Genomic DNA, 12324 nt, shown 5'->3' on the forward strand with positions numbered 1-12324 from the left:
GAAGGGAATATGTCCAGAAAGGAAGCCATAACTTAACTCAGCAAAAGTAGGTACATTGAATCATTTTGGAATTATTTTCTGTGCTTGCGAAGATTACTATTTACTTTGTCATTCCTTTGGGGGAAACAAAGTCATATTTACACATTTTCTGTCGGTCGTGGGGCTTGAACTCCAATCCTTGGCACTGTCCCTCAGGTCTTCAGCTCAAATTTAGTGCTCTACCTCTAGCTACAAAACCACTTCTGGGATTCTGGTGTCTAATTGAAGATAAATGTCTCATGGATTTTCCTGACAATGGCTTGCTTTGAACCACAATCCTCTGGTCTCAACCTCCTGAGTAGCGAGTATTATAGGAATGAGCCACCAGTACCTGTCTCATATTTGCATTTATGTGCACTAAATGACATTATGTAGACAAAGAATGGAAATTTGAATCAAATGATGTGACATTGCAGCTTTTTAGAAAAATTGAGGTAGCAATAAATATGTCCTCCTTTTCCATGTTGTTACATTAATGACTCATGAGGTGTGGGACTCTAACCTTAGCATCCTCTGCTGTCTGCTTTTGTGGACTTAGTATCAGAAATTGTTCATAGAGAAATATGAAAGACATAGATTTTTAGAAAGCAAAGGAAATCAGTTTTGAAAGAACAGCATAGAAGGATATACAACTTATCACACAAAGATTAAGAACTAGTCTAAGTGATTAGAATGCTAAAGGCACTGAGGAATAAGCCTAGTTGATAACTAGTTCTTCAATAACCATAAATGCTTCCATAGAACAGTTCGTGGTGTAACTTAGTTATTACTATCATTTATTCCTTCAATCTGGAGTTATTCCTTCTCCTCTGTCAAAACTATTAATTAACCTCTGCCTTTTCGGTGCCCTGATTTACCAAAAAGATTTCCAAATCTCACATATGTACTAACCTTTTTATTGTGATTAGCAGTTACCACTCAAAAGCCTGGAATCTTTGAATTTCCAGGAATAATCTTCACCTGATATCTAAGCATACTACTGGCATTAATTACCATGATCTATTATGAAAACATTTTTTTGTTCAACACAGTATTCTAATATAGATAAAGTGCATGAATTAAAGACTATTGTTAGATATCATTTGGAAGGAACAATTATATATTCCAAATATGGGTTCTTTATTTTGCATTTACTTGATAAATGACTCTTTTGGCCATCCCGGGGCTTGAACTCAGGGCCAGGGAACTGTTCCTGAGCTTCTTTTTTATTTTACATCAGTGCCAACACTCTACCACTTAAGGCAAAGCACCACTTCCAGTGTTGCCTTTTCTGTTTATGTAGTATGGAGGAATTGAACCCAGGGTTTCATGCATGCTAAGCAATAACTGTTCCATAAAGCCAAATTCCCAGAGCCCTAAATGACTTTCTTTTTTATATTCATAAGTTTTTTTTGTGTGTGTGAAAATATAGTACACATGGGTTACCATTACATGAGCAAGGTAATGAGTACATTTCTTTTTTTTTTTTTGGGGGGGGGGGTCCGGTCGTGGGGCCTGAACTCTGGGCCTGGGCACTGTCCCTCAGCTCTTCAGCTCAAGGCTAGCGCTCTACCTCTTGAGCCCCAGCACCACTTCCGGCTTTGTTTTTTTTTTTGCTTATATGGTGCTGAGGAATCGAACCCAGGGCCTCAGGCATGCAAGGCAAGCGCTCTACCACTGAGCCACCTTCCCAGCCCATGAGTACATTTCTTTTCAAGCATTATTGCCTCCTCCTTTGTTTCCCCTTACCATCCTAGCCCACCGATCCTCCCATCCCGTCACCAAAGTTGTAAATTTGTTTTTCAAAATAACGTCTTGTGCAATGGGACTTTCTTAGGATGGCATTACGTTTTCATTCTGTTAATATGTATTATAATTTAGGGGAGGTGGTAGAAAAGGAAGTGGAAAACAATACTAAATCCAGTAAGGCTGACATTCCTATCAGATTACTAACGAAGTCGTGTTAAGACCTACAGGACTCATAGGGCTGTTGCATGTGACATTATTATGGAAAACACTATTAACTGTGATCTCCAACATCCATAATATGCTGCTTCCACTTTCAAGGTCAAGAGCCAAATATCTAAGACTTTTTATTGATTGGGTGTTTTTCCTAGGAAGGAAGAAGGAGGATGTGATAGGTGATGGTGGAAAAATATGCATATTGGCTCCCTGTCCACATTTTTTACAGTTTTAAAAAGTGATACTGATGAACTCCCACTTACATCCAATTGACTTGCTGTCTGCACAAGATGAAGATAAATGAAGATATTTATTCTGGTGGATAGTCACATATACTAACAAAATCCATTTCTGGAAAAAAAAGATACTTGGTAAGAAAATATAAAGTATTGTCTACAAAATGGTTTCTTTTTTTGGAGAACATAATGTAGTATTGAAATGATTACTCCAGCTTTCATTGAGATTTTATGCTCTCTCAGTATCAAAATGTTCTCTAATTCCTGTAACATCCTAGCATAAAAGACATGATTTGAAGTAGTTTTAGAAACAAAGGTACATAATAACTTCCTTCCTGCAGAGACTGTGATGGCAAGTATGATAGATTATATTGTAGTCCTCTTTTTTTCCCTCTTTATCTCGTGTTGCATATCTTGGCATATTACTCTATGTCCTGAACCAGCTTCCTGTAAGTGAGCTTTACCTCTACTCTGCAATGTCAAGATGGGTCATGTGACTTACTTCAGCTTACAAATGTGAATCAGAAGTGGTCAAAGGCTATTTCTAGGGGAAGATTTCTATCTCATTGTCTGTGTCTAACAGCTGACTTGTTTTCCTTAGCTATAAAAATAGCATATTTCCAGAGGGAGTCTTCTTTCAATTTATATACTGGGAGAATATAGCATGTGAAATTGAAGCAAAACTCAAATACAGCCTCATATATATAACACAGGCAGAACTAAGCTAATATTAGAATATGATATTAAGATGTTTGTTTTTTACCATCCTTGTATAACTTTATAATTGACTATAGCACACCAGAATTTAACAAATCCTAAACAAGAACTAAAGAAATAGACAATATTTCCTGTAGGAAATTATTACATTTTTTTTTAATTTTAATTTTTATTTTGTGTTAACATACTGTACAGAGGGGTTACAATTACATGGGCAAGATAATGAGTACATTTCTTATCAAGCATTGCAGCCTCCTCCTTTGTTTACCCTTCACATCCCTTCCCAGTCTCCCCTGCCCCCCCCCACACAATCCCCCCCACCCCCGCACCAAACCTGTAAAGTTCGTTTTCGACATGACAACTTGTACTTCTCATAGTTGCAACGGGTCCACCTGTATCCTTAAACGACTTGTTTTCCCCATCTCCTCCACAAATTATACCAACATCAAATATAGAGAAAGCAGGGGTTATACTATGGGGGAGGGACATACAAAGCAACAAAGAAATAATCTTATAAATGTGTTAGAAACAAATGTATGAAAGAAAAAAAACATTTAAATACATATCTAAGTAGATGAATGGATCAAAAAATGTGGTATATATAAACAATGGAATTGTATGCCTTCATCAGAAAGAATGACATTTCCCCATTTGTTAGGAAAGGGAAAGGCTTGGAAAAATTATATTAAGTGAAGTAAGCCAAGCCCAAAAAACCATAAGCCCCATGGTTTCTCTTATTTGCAATATCTAGTATATGTATAAGTCAAGCAGAAAGGTCAGGTAATGTGATGTTACAATTTTTTAATAAATAAACATTATCCATGTATTGTGAGGTTATCTTTTTCTATAGATGTGTTTAATCACTCTAGAGCACTGTATAAATATCAAAAATCATTATCCAGACCTTGTGATTGAAATAAGGAAGAACAAAAATAAATAATCGCCTTTCATTTCCCAAGTAACACAAATTTGAATAATTATCACATGGGGGAAGTATACTCAAATGGGTACTTAATAGTCCCAGGTGTGGTTCAAAAGAGACATGATTAGGTAAGAACCATCAGAAAGATATAAAGATTCCTAGTTAGAAGATAAAGGAAAAAACAACATCCCAGACTCTGAATTTCTGGAAAACAGTACGGGAAGTAAATGCGTTTTCCACTAGAATCATTTTTTACAACTTATAGACAAATAAAAATAATAATATACATATATGTCTATATGCATGTATTTACACATCTGTATATTCTTATATATGTATATATAGGTATTTGTATATAAATACACATAGTGTGTATACATATATATTTATTTAAAGAGATTTGAATCAGAAATATATTAAGAGCATATTAATGCCAATGAAAAATTTTAACGATCCTGAATAAGTTATCAAAAAATCCAAATACATATCACTATAGGAATATAACAACAACCAAGGAACATATGGAAATATCATAACATACCTAGACATTGCATACATATAGAGATTAGTGGAAATAGAAACAATAAGATAGCCCTGCACAACAATTATGTAGAAATTGGAATCCTTGTACAATGGTGCTTGACACTTAAAATGATAGGGTCAGTTTGTTAAACATACTGGCAACCTTTAAGATATTACACAGAGTTGTTTCTATGATCCATAATTCTGAATCATAATTTTATATGCAAAATAGATTTCAACACATGTCCAATGAGACACATGTACAAGAATATACAAAGCAAAACCTTTTAAAATAACATATAATAAAATATTGAAATGCTAATTTAGGATGTTATATCCTTAGACACATGTATACTAAGCAATATGCTCTATCCATGAGAAAAATTTGGAAACAGTAATATTACATGGGAGAAATGGATAAAATATTCAAAATTTTCTAATTATATGAGCTTTTTAAAATTGGCACATCTGTAGAGGTAGAATATGAAATATTAGCTGCTCAAGGGGAGGTTGGTTGAAATGATGACAGAAGTGCCTACTAATAAATATTGGAGTATTTTGAGAGGGTAGTGATGATAAAATGTTCTAGAACTGAAGGTGATGTTCTTATTCCAACTCTTTAATATTCTAAGAATCATTGTTTTTTTTGGGGGGTGGGGTCCGGTCGTGGGGCCTGAACTCTGTGCCTGGGCGCTGTCCCTCAGCTCTTCAGCTGAAGGCTAGCGCTCCACCACTTGAGCCACAGAGCCACTTCCGGCTTTTTTCTTTTTGCTTATGGGGTGCTGAGGAATCGAACCCAGGGCCTTGAGCATACAAGGCAAGCGTTCTACCACTGAGCCACCTTCCCAACCCAGAATCATTGTATTTTATCGAAGAATTACAGATTGCATTTGCATTAACCTTAGGAAAAAATTTTTGAATATTAGTAGGTGAATCTGAGTGATAATTTAGAATTTAAAATCTCAGAATTTTATAATGTATAACAAGTATGTTAATGAATAAAACTATCCATAAAATATGATGTGTGATATATACTCTGAGTGACTATAGATGACATTGCGAGTCTGAATATTCTGCAAAATTATGTAAATTGAGGGATGAGAGAGGATTGAGAAGGATGAGGGATAATGATTATCAAGATGCATTGTATTGGCCATGGAATGTGGCTTAGTGGAAGACTGCTTGCCTTGCATGTATGGAGCCCTGGGTTTGATTCCTCAGTACTACATAAACAAAATGAGCTGGAATTGGCACTATGACACAAGTCGTAGACTACTAGCATTAGGAAAAGAAGCTCCAGGGCATTGCCAAGGGCCAGAGTTCAAGCCCCAGTACTAGCCAAGAAAAAAAAAGTGCATTATATTAAGCCAGGCACTAGTGGCTCACACCTGTAACCCTAGATAATCAAGAGGCTGAGGATTGAGCCTGTAACCCTAGATAATCAAGAGGCTGAGGATTGAGTTTTGAAGCCAGCCCAGGCAGGAAAGTCTGTGAGATTCTTATCTCCAACTAAATCAGAAAAATCTGAAAGTGCTGCTGTGCCTCAAGTGATAGACTTCTAGCATTCATCCAAAGGAGCTCAGGGACAGCTCCCAGACCCAGAGTTCAAACCTCAGGAGAGAAAAAAGAAAAAAACTCTCACTAAACACTATTCATAAACTGCTTGGTCAAACAGTAACTCCCATACAACTACTTAAAGTTAATTAAAAATATGAAATACAAGTGATTTTGGGAAGCAGACATACATAGTATACAGGGGACAAAATAAATTTTATATCAGGCACTTTGCATTGAAATTTGTTCTACAGTCTTCTTACATCATTTATGAAATGGACAATGCTGCCAATTGCAGGTCAATTTCCTTGAATAACAGATTGAATTCTGCTGTCTATACATAGGAAACACTAGAGGCGATTTTTTCACCTCTTATTGAAGTATAGCTGATATTTTAAACTAGATTTGTCCCAGTATAATATTAATTTAATCAATCATTTCATTAGGGCGATGTTGGTCAGATTGTTTTTCCAGTAAATCTTATCCCTTATAATAAATGAGAGCATGCTTTGAGAATCTCCTATTATGATGACCAAATACTTTATGAAATTACCTTAAAAGGGGAAATATTAAGCTTGGCTTCTTATTTTATACATTTCAGTTTATGTTTCTTATCCTCATTGCTTTAGATTGCTGGTGGCACAGAACCCCATGTAAGGAACATGTGATGGAGTATGGAAGCCAGGAAGTAAAGAAGAATAAGAATAGGAGTGGTAGAGGGAGAAAGAGGAGGAGGGGAATTTGGAGAGGGAGAAGGAAAATGAGAAGGAGAAGGAGAAAGAGAAAAAAAGAAGGAAGAGGAGGAAAGTACTTTGATCTTAAAATCCACTTTGGTCACAAGTTCTCAGTGACCAAACGTCTACAACTATGCCCTCTTGAAAGGGTTCACCTTTCAAACGGTTTACCTTTGAAACGGCAACAGTGAAAGCTAATCATTAATCTCAATCCTTTATGATTTCAGGTGGGTAAATATTTCTATATATTGGCATAACTTCTGCTTCTAAATATTTCTATGAATTACTCAGAGAAGCTATTTGGCATGAAGGTGGTTTGATTATACCATTATTAGAGAGATACTTTGAGTGCAAATACATTTTATTTAACAGATATGGAAGCTTCAAAAGATTTCATTTTGTGACGTTCAATAATGACTATTTCATCTAACTCATAATGACATGAATGTTTCATAATTTTATTACATTCCATTCAAGTTTTTGTCATCTATACTGAAGTCCTTTCTTTCTAGTTGAAGGAAAAATAAATACTATCACAATCATTTATTTCTTAATAATTCTATAGAGGAGGTACAATACTAATTTCATACCATTCAAACTTAACTTATGTTTAAGTCTATAGGAATAATTGCTTAAGTTATTGAACATCTTGCTTCATCACATATGGAAGATTGATTCAATTTCTAAAAGTCACTGTTTACAAAAAATACATGAAATTCAGTGTTTCTCTGAAATGCCTTGGTAATCAAACCTCAGAAAATACATGAGCATTAACTAAGATTTTTATATTCTCAAAAACTGTGTGAATCTATATTTTATGTCAAAAAAGTTTAGGTTTAAAAGAAGAGAAAATCATGTGACCGCAGTAGATAATATTTAATTTAACAAAAATTTTGCTTCTTTCACCCTGACAGAGCCTATTGCTTTTACCTTACATCAGATATTTGATTAACGATCCCTTTGTTGCTTTTGAATTTAGCGTATTTCAATTTATACAAATATTCTGTCATTTAAACTTTCGAGTGTATATTTTTTTTATAAAAAATGAAAACTATTCACAGTGCAGGTTCAGGTTTAATAACTAAATAAATAACTAAATGTTAATTTGTTAAATTGAGCGTCTAGATTTCAAAGAATAAGAAATTTATTTTATAAGTTTTTCCAAGCCTTTCCATTTCCTAATAAATGGGGCAATGTCATTCTTTCTGATGGAGGCATAGAATTCCATTGTGTATATATACCACATTTTCTTGATCCATTCATCTACTGAGGGGCATCTGGGTTGGTTCCATATCTTAGTTATAGTAAATAGTGCTGCAATAAACATAGTTGTGCTGGTAGCTTTAGTGTGGTCTTGTTTGTAAACATTTGGGTAAATGCCCAAAAGTGGGATTGCTGGGTCAGAGGGGAGCTCTATGTGGAGTTTTTTGAGGAACTTCCATACCACTTTCCAAAGTGGTTGAACAAGTTTACACTCCCACCAACAATGCAGTAAGGTTCCCTTCTGTCCACATCCCCTCCAGCATCTGTTGTTTTTAGAGTTCTTGATTTTAGTCATTCTAACTGGAGTGAGGTGGTATCTCAATGTCGTTTTTTAAAAAAATTTCATTGTAAAAATTGTATACAGAGGGTTACAGTTACATGAGTAAGGTAATGAGTACACTTCCTATTGAGCATTGTTACCCGCTCCATTGCATTTCTTTTATGGCTAGGGAGGTTGAGCATTTCTTCATGTGTCTATTGGCCATCCTTCTTTCCTCTTCAGAGAAGGTTCTCTTTAAGACTTTATCCCACTTAATTATTGGGCAGTTGTTTCTTTGAAGATTGTTATTGGGGGATTTAATCTTTAAATAAGCCAGGCCCAAAGAAACATAGGTACCATGGTTTCCCTTATTTGCAATATCTAGTATACATGTGAGTCAAGCAGAAAAGGTCAGATAAGGTGATGTTAGGGAAATGAACTCTAAGATATGTATTTAAATGTTTTTTTTTTCTTTCATGTGATTGTTCCTAACACATTTATAAGATTACATATTTGTTCCTTGATGTGTCCCTCCCCCACAGTATAATCCCTGCTTTCACTGTATTTGATGTCGGTATAATTTGTGGAGGGAAGGGGAAAAACAAATCGTTTAAATAGGGATAAAGGTGGACCCATTGCAACAATGAGCTGTACAAGTCGTTGTGTCAAAAAACAAACTTTACAACTTTAGTGCGGGGAGGGGGGATGGTAGCGGGGAGGATTGGGTGGGGGGATAGGGAGAGGATGGGAAGGGATGGGAAGGGGAAACAAAGGAGGAGGCTACAATGCTTGATAAGAAATGTACTCATTATCTTTCCCATGTAATTGTAACTCCTCTGTACAGTATGTTCACAAAAAAAATAAATAAAAAAATAAATTTATTTTATTGTTAAATATGTTATATCTTTGCTGAATATGGGTTTCTCAAGCTTGTAATCCTCACTACTCAGGAAGGTGGTGTTCAAATCCAGCCTTGTCAACAAAGAAATCATCTTATAAATATGTTAGAAACAATCAAAAGAAAGAAAAAAAAACATTTGAATAATTATGTTGAGGTTCATTTGACCTTACATCAACATATCTGACCTTTTCTGCTTGTCTCAGACATGTCCCTTCCCCACGGTATAACCCCTAATTTCATTGTATTTGGTGTTGGTATAATTTGTGGAGGGGAAGTGAAACAACAAATGGTTAAATAAGAACACAGGTGGACCCATTGTAACAATTAGATGTACAAGTCGTTATGTCGAAAAACGAACGTTACAACTTTGGCGGGGTGGGGGGAGGTTTTGGGGGTAGGTAGATGGGAAAGGTTGAAAAGGGGAAACAAAGGAGGAGGCAAAATCCTTGATAAGAAAGTACTCATCCATTCTTTTTTGGGGGGGTTGGGTTCTGGTCGTGGGGCCTTAGCTCTGGGCCTGGGCACTGTCCCTCAGCATTTCAGCTCAAGGCTAGCACTCTACCAATTGAGCCACAGCACCACTTCCGGCTAATTTTTTTCTTATGTGGTGCTGAGGAATAAAACCTAGGGCCTCATGCATGTAAGGCAAGCGCTCTAACAGTGAGCCACCGTAAGCAACCAGCACAACCTTGTTTATTGTAGCATTATTTACCATAGCTCACATATAGTACCAACTAGATGCCCCTTAGTAGATGAATGGATCAAGAAAATGTGGTATATATACACAATGGAATTCTATGCCTCCATCAGAAAGAATGACATTACACCATTTGTTAAGTAATGGAAAGACTTGGAAACAATTATATTAAGTGAAGTAAGCCAAGCCCAAAGAAACATATGTCCCATGGTTTCCCTTATTTGCAATATCTAGTATATGTATGAGTCAAGCAGAAAAGGTCATATAAGGTGATGTTACAAAATGAACCATTAGATATGTATTTAATTTAAATGTGTTTTTTTTCATGCATTTGTTTCTAACGCATTTATAAGATTATTTCTTTGTTGCTTTGTATGTCCCTCCCCTACAGTATAACCCCTGCTTTCACTGTATTTGACGACAGTATAATTTGTGGAGGGGAAGGGGAAAAACAATTCATTTAAATAAGGATACAGGTGGACCCGTTGCAACAATGAGAAGTACCAGTTGTCATGTCGAAAATGAACGTTACAACTTTGGTGGCCGGGGAGGATTGGGTGGGGGGGAGCAGGAGGTGCCTGAGAAGGGATGTAAAGGGTAAACAAAGGAGGGGGCTACAATGCTTGATAAGAAATGAATTCATTATCTTGCCCATGTAATTGTACCCCCTCTGTACAGCATGTTCACATTAAAAAAAAGTTTGTGAGACACATCTCAATTAATGTAACACACATCACAACACACACACACACACACACACAAAGCCAGAAGTGGGGTTTTGGCTCAAATGTTAGAGCAATATCCTTGAAGAGGGGAAAAAAACTAAGGGATAGGTCTTTTTTTTTTTTTGGTTGTGGGGCCTGAACTCTTGTCCAGGGAGCTGTTCCTCAGATCTTCAGCTCAAAGCTAGCACTCTACCACTTGAGCCACAGCACACTTCCGGCTATTTTTTTCTGCTTATGTGGTGCTGAGGAATCTAACCCAGGGCCTCATGCATGCAAGGCAAGCACCCTACCAGTGAGCCATCTTCCCAGCCCAGTTATAGGTCTTGAGTTCAAATCATAAGAACAACACACACACAATATTATGTCTAAATTCTTATTTTCGTTTGTCGTAATAAAAAAATATCATGAAAAGCAATATTTATTACATATCCTGCAACTTTGTTAAGTTGTTTTAGTACAATTTGTCTTAAGATATAGCATAGGTTATTCAAATTAACATTAATCTAGTATATTCACAATTACTCATCACACCTTGGAGTACAACAGTTGATATTTTTTCTATAGCCATAAGAAATATTCTGAGTAAAAGAAATAAAGGAAGGATGGAAGAAAAAGAATGAAAGAAAGGAAGAAGGAAAGGAAAGAAAGGAAGGAAGGAAGGAAGAAAAAAGGAAGGAAGGAAGGAAGGAAGAAAGAAAGAAAGAAAAGAAAGAAGGAAAGAAAGAAAGAAAGAAAGAAAGAAAGAAAGAAAGAAAGAAAGAAAGAAAGAAAGAAAGAAAGAAAAAAAAGAAAAAAAGAAAGAAAAAAAGAAAGAAAAAAAAGAAAGAAAGAAAAAAGAAAGAAAGGAGAGTATGAGAGAGAGAGGTAGGGATGGAGGGAAGGAGGGAGGTAGGAGAGAAGAAAAGAAGGAAGGAAGGAAAAAAGGTAGGAATGAAGGAACCTAGGAACAAAGGAAGGGAGGGAGGAAGGAAAGGACAAAAACTATTTAATTTATAAAATCTATTTACCCCAACATAAACTTCATGCAATTAACACTTTAGTAAATGCAAGCTTGCCATTGTGACTTCTCTGCATGTTCCCCATGTATGAATCCAACCAACATGTGAAGGATCAGAAATAACCAGATGAATCTGTTTGCATCTGTAGTAAATATGTACACAAATCTTTTTCATATTTTCTATACATCATCAAATTGTTATTTGCAAAAATTTTACATTTAGTTATAAATATTTTAAAAATTGAGGTAACCAAAGATGTCAATGTATTATATAATGTGAATACTAGTAATTATAATGCTATTAATATTACAGTCTTCATGTTACATTAATTGTAACAAATTATTATGTATTTTATCAGAGAAATTAGCATCCTCTTATTTTGGTGACTGTGGGAGTCCTAAGAGTGGACTATAATTAAAATCAAAGGAGATATATATTTGTTGGCTCAAACGAATATTTCTGAAAACAATTAACTCATCAGAGATTGTTCAAATACATCAGAAGGGCCTTAGAAATGCTGTACCACGTTTACATGGTTACCTATGATGTGATTCGAGCCACTAAGCAATCATATTTCACTTTGCCATCAGTATAACTATTCCCTTTTTAGGAAGAATCATTCACATAATTCAGATGATATAAGCTTGTCCTTAGGTGACTGTCTTCTATGAAATAATATCCTAATGATACACCACACTTAGTTAAAGAAAAAGTTGCAAAGTTTATTGGATGATGTAACTCCTTCCAGATACACATGTTGAAATTGAATTCCTCTGTCTGGTTACATTACAATGAACCTCTCCGTGATGACCCTAC

The sequence above is a fragment of the Dipodomys merriami genome, unplaced genomic scaffold, assembly GCF_024711535.1.
Source record: "Dipodomys merriami isolate MVZ:Mamm:240054 unplaced genomic scaffold, mDipMer1.0.p SCAF_397, whole genome shotgun sequence".
In the NCBI taxonomy this organism is placed as follows: Eukaryota; Metazoa; Chordata; class Mammalia; order Rodentia; family Heteromyidae; genus Dipodomys; species Dipodomys merriami.